This window comes from Lactuca sativa, chromosome 4 (assembly GCF_002870075.4).
Source record: "Lactuca sativa cultivar Salinas chromosome 4, Lsat_Salinas_v11, whole genome shotgun sequence".
Lineage (NCBI taxonomy): Eukaryota > Viridiplantae > Streptophyta > Magnoliopsida > Asterales > Asteraceae > Lactuca > Lactuca sativa.
Genome location: NC_056626.2, coordinates 22,906,909 through 22,912,132, shown reverse-complemented (window position 1 = coordinate 22,912,132; position 5,224 = coordinate 22,906,909).

Sequence of the window (5,224 nt, the reverse complement as noted above, 5' to 3'; positions counted from 1 at the left end):
ATAGTTGAGTTATTGGGCTAAGGAATGCTAAAGGAACAAGGGGTGAACGAAATTATGATGGAAGCCCATCATATTTTCGTCCATGGCCTTATCTAAAAGGTTCCATGGGCTGATTAGAGTTTAAGTTGTCCATTAGGGTTTTGACTGAAACCCTAGCAGCCCACACAAGTATATAAAGGACCCCTTAGGCCCCAAAAATGGGTGGAACTGATTCTCTAGGGTTTCTAGTCGTTTTTGGGCAGCCTCTCTTCTTCTCCTCTTCATCCAAGTTGCATATGGTGTTTGTGACTCCATTAGAGGTGCAGCACTTGAGGCACTAAGCTTTCTAAGGCCAATCCAAGCAAGGAAATGATTGCTATTGCTATATAACAATCAAAGGTAATTCTCTAAACCCTAATTCAGTTTATAATATGTTAGATCTAAGTTTATTAGTCTTCAATTCAAAGCATGTACAATAGAGAAACCTAGATCCAAGCATTAGGGTTTGTATGAGCACATAGGATTGTTCTATGCCTAAAACCCATCAGTGGTATCAGAGCCTTGATTGGTTTCAGTTGTATGTGATGCTTAACTGCTTTATTTGATGAAAATCGAGTTTTTTGGCCCCTGCCCGACTCAACTCGGCGAGTCAATTCCTGGACTCGGCGAGTTGACCCCTACTCGGCGAGTCCAGGTCTGACTCGGCGAGTCAGTTCGTCAGGCAGAGGAATTTTCGGGTTTTGGTTGCTATTTTGACTTGGACTTGATGCTTAATTTGTTTTATGAAGTTAAAATCCAAATTTTATCTTAATTAAGTGTTTATCCATGCCAAAACAATAGATAATTTCAAATCTTTTAAATATTGGTTGTTTATGTGATAAATATGGATTATTTAAAGTTATTTGGTAATTATCTAATGACTAAAATAAGATTAGGTCAAATATAGATAATTATGAAATTAATTGTTTAATTTATGTTATTTGTTATTTGATCCCTTATGTTTTGAAAAGTCTCAAAACTTGCCCTCAAGTTTTGGGATTTAAAAGTTGATTAAAAGTTTAATTTTGAAATGTTAAATTCTAAAACCCTAGTAATTTGAAAAAGTTCAAATCTCACCCTTATGGTTTTATTAATTAATTAACATGTATAATTAATAGTGATTTAATAAATCCATAAAGTTTTGGTTTACATTTAATTAAATTAAAAGTAAAATTTACTAAATTAAACCACCTAGTATTTTAAAAGTGTAAAATACATCCTATACTATATATAACATTAAAAGTCTAATATTGTATATGTATGAGTAATCAGTCAGTCTTACCGTTAGTAGGCCTCATTCATGAAGCTGGTCTATAAGGGGTTTTAAGGAAATTGCCTATAAAATGACGATTGAATGGGTATCCACTCTTACCCACCGCACTCTTGACTAGTGGAGGGTCGTTAGCCGAACGGGTAGGATAGGACAGAAACCTTCCATTATAAGTATAATGAAGTACAAAGTAACTAAATGCTTTTTCAAATTCCCAAATCATAGTTACTTTAGGAAAAATGTGAAATTGTATGCTAATCCATAGAATTACACTTCGTACCCCTGCCAAACGTTAGTGGAGCGTGTGTGGTTAACCGGCACATTAATTTAGGGATGACATTGGTAGCGAAGGGTGACTCGATGTTTGTCATAGATCAATGGAGCGTGTGTGGCTAACCGGCACATTGATTAGGTGATTGTAGCATTGGGTGCACCACGTGATTCGTATGGTTATTCACACCTTATTTGTGATCCTCGGCATCCCAGTCACAAATAGTAGGGCATAATCGAGATTAAACATGCCATTGAAAAGTTCAATGAATCTCAAAAGATCTAGGAGTTTCAATTCATTTAAAACTTAATCTTCCTTTTTGTTTTTCATGGTGGAAATTGGTAAATCGTAATTTACCTACCTTCAAATATTCTGCAACTAGATTACGGCATCCCTCTTCTAGGTTGTAGAGTATTGTGTTGGATCCTAGCTTGATGTTTCATTTGGGTGTTGCATCAAGAGTTCTAATCAACTTAACTTGAATTTTCTCCCGTTTTGTAGATGTCTACATCTTACAATGGTCTTCCCAAATCCTTTGGAACAAGCTTTCCAAATGAAGATGACGTTCCGAGATACGATCAAGGAAATGAGAGTCATGCTTCACTTCCTCCACCTCCTCCAATCATTCTCCCTGACCCACAAGTTCAAAGGCTTGAAAAGTTCAAGCTCACTCAAGCCCTTTTGGCAAGTAAACACGAAGATGGGAAACCTGTGTGTGCGCACGTCTTAGAGATGAAGTCACACATTGATAGGTTAAACATGTTGGGTGTCGAGATTTCAAGTGAGTTGGCTGTTGACTGGGTTCTTCAGTCACTTCCTGAATCATATAGTGAGTTCGTTAGAGAGTACTGTATGATGGACCACGACATGACCCTAATTGATCTCACCTATTTGCTTATAGCTGCTGAATCAGCAATGATTTGGCGTGCAGGTCAAGTAAATTTGTCTGGTGAATCAAACTCCCAAACTTCAATGGACACTGGCAACATTGGAAGTCCAGAAAGAACTAAGTCTGTGATTGTCTGATGTGCTGTGCCAAAGGAGTCCATTTGCTTTTATTGCCAAGAGAAAGGGCATTGGAGACGAAGTTTCCCTAACTACCTGAGAGATCTAAGAGATGGGAGAGTCAAGACGTTTAGCTCTACTTCAGGTAAAATCCATTATCTAACTGTTTTAAGTTCCTATTCTAGATTCTTAATACATGATGTGATAAGATTTCATTTTGATGTTTTGTAGGATCGAAGAAAAGAGAGGAAGTTTAAGGGAAGAAGTGAGCTGAATCTAATCGTGAAGAAATGGATTTCGATCGCATTACTTGAAGAATGGATTCTTGAGATACTACTTGGAGTTAGAATAGATTGTTAAGAAATATGTAATAACATAGTTTTTCAATTGAATTGCATTGTAAGGACAAATTTTTTCCGCAATAAAATGAATTTTGACTTTATCTTATTTATTTATCCTTGCAATGGCAGGTATGAAAAAATTGATGTTTGAATGTTTCTATTATTAGCAACAATTGATTTGATTCTTAATTATGTTATTTGTGGACATATCAAAAGTTTACCAAATAGGGAGAGTTTCTCATCACCCAAGTTTCAATTGGACAGAAACTTGGAATCATGCAACGTGTATTGTATGATGAATGAAAAACTTTCACATTTGGGAAATTTAGACTAATTCTTTGACAAAGTGTCAATTGAAGGACTAGGAGATCGAGTACACTAGGTCGTACGTTGATCAAGTCTACCACAAGAGTGACAAAGATATTCGTCATGATTTACTAAAGTTTAGTAAATATGGTTATACTTATAAGATTGAGTATAATTCTGAGTTAACTGAAATAGTTTCAATCAATAGCAGAACGAATAAGAAGAATCAAGAAGGCAGAAAGATAAAAGTTTCTCCATTCTAAGAAGAAGGGAGAGTACCTTTTATTGTGTTTTATGATGAAGTCTTAATGATTAAGAACCATATCTCAATTGATCCTCTAAGTGAGTCTTAGTACATTTGCATGTCTAAGAAGAGGAATCGAGAATTATAGAAATGGTTAAATCAAAGAGTCAATTATACTTCGTTCCAATATCAAGTCTTAGAGTCATACTCCAAGATTGTGACATTGAGTGACAAGTCTTAAGTAGGTTTATAACACTCATCAAATGTGGAATTTGGAAAACTTTTCTTATTCTTGCACATTAGAAATTGGTAAGTTGTGATGTCTTGGATAAGACAAAGACCAACTAGGACCAATTTGTGAAGTGTTTTGTCTTGATAAGAACTACACTAACTCTTGAATATTTGCTTTGTCAAGAAATTTTTCTTGACAAGAGAATCTTATATGTCAAGGAGTCAGTGGGATTCATAATGTTCTTGAAAGGTTTCAAGAACAAATCAAGAATATACCTTATCGATCATCACTAGCACACGACTTAAGGTTTGCAACCTATCATGCTGACATTATTTTGTTTTTGTGCCATTCCAATTGAGTTAATTACATATGTGAGTTCTATGAGTTCTCATTTGAATGCATACTAGAGCCTTAGTCGATGGAAAGTACATTGATATGTAAGGACAAGTTACTAAACTACTTGGAAGACATGGTGGGCACTCGTGTTACCATAAGGCAAGAAATCAAGATTAAGAAAGTTCAGTCCATATGAGTTTGGATTTGTCGCAAACCTTGGTTTTGGCAAATTCACATGGATAGGAATTCATACACCATAAAATCTAAGTGTCATAAGATTCCCTCCTTCATGAAAATGACTGTGAGGAAATGCTTTCACTAAAAGAGATTTTAAGAAGATAGCGATTGTGAAAATTGTATTCTCAAAATTCGATTATGGTTACGACATCCCTTTCCATAGTTCGAATTATGAGATTTGGCAATTAGTTTCAACATTTGGAACTTAGTAACATAAGTTCTGAATTGTTTAAACACACATATGAGCCATCTAAGACAAAGGTGTATAAGGTTAAGAAGCCTAGATAAAGGCTTATCGAAGCATCTGGTATTAGAAATAAGAATTTCAGAAATTCAATAGGCATTGTTTTCTGAAAGTTCATTTGTTTTCTGAATACATGTCAAAGCTAGTGGGAGCATAAGTGTTATGCTTATATGATAATAATCATCATGATAGTGGGAGCATAAGTGTTATGTTTGTATGATTATTATGGCGAGTATTGCAATTTAGCAATATTAATTATAGAAAAACAAAGATTCAATTTGCAAAGTTGCATGGGTTGAAAAATTGTTTTTACTATAATTAAGGGAGAGAATATTATACTTCTTTTCAATATCTAAAGCTTAGATTGAGAAATTTTAATATTTTCAGTCAAAGGATACATTGTGTGTTCTCAAATTTCGATTATGATTACGGCATCCCTCTTCATAGTTCGAATTGTGAGAACATGACACATAAAATATTATGGCAAAAGATTGGTAAAGTATCATATCTTTATGTAAGACATTATGCATCGTGTCCTATACGCTTCGGGTATAGGATCGATTGCAAATCCTATAATATTTTACCATTCTAAAATTTTCCAAATGTCTAGCGCATTAAGAGGGAAAAAGGGCTAGAATTGGTTTTGACTAAAATTATTAAACAACTATCAAAGGACGATCCAAAGTTCGCTGTGGATTGGTCGCTTGTGAGTAGTTGGAA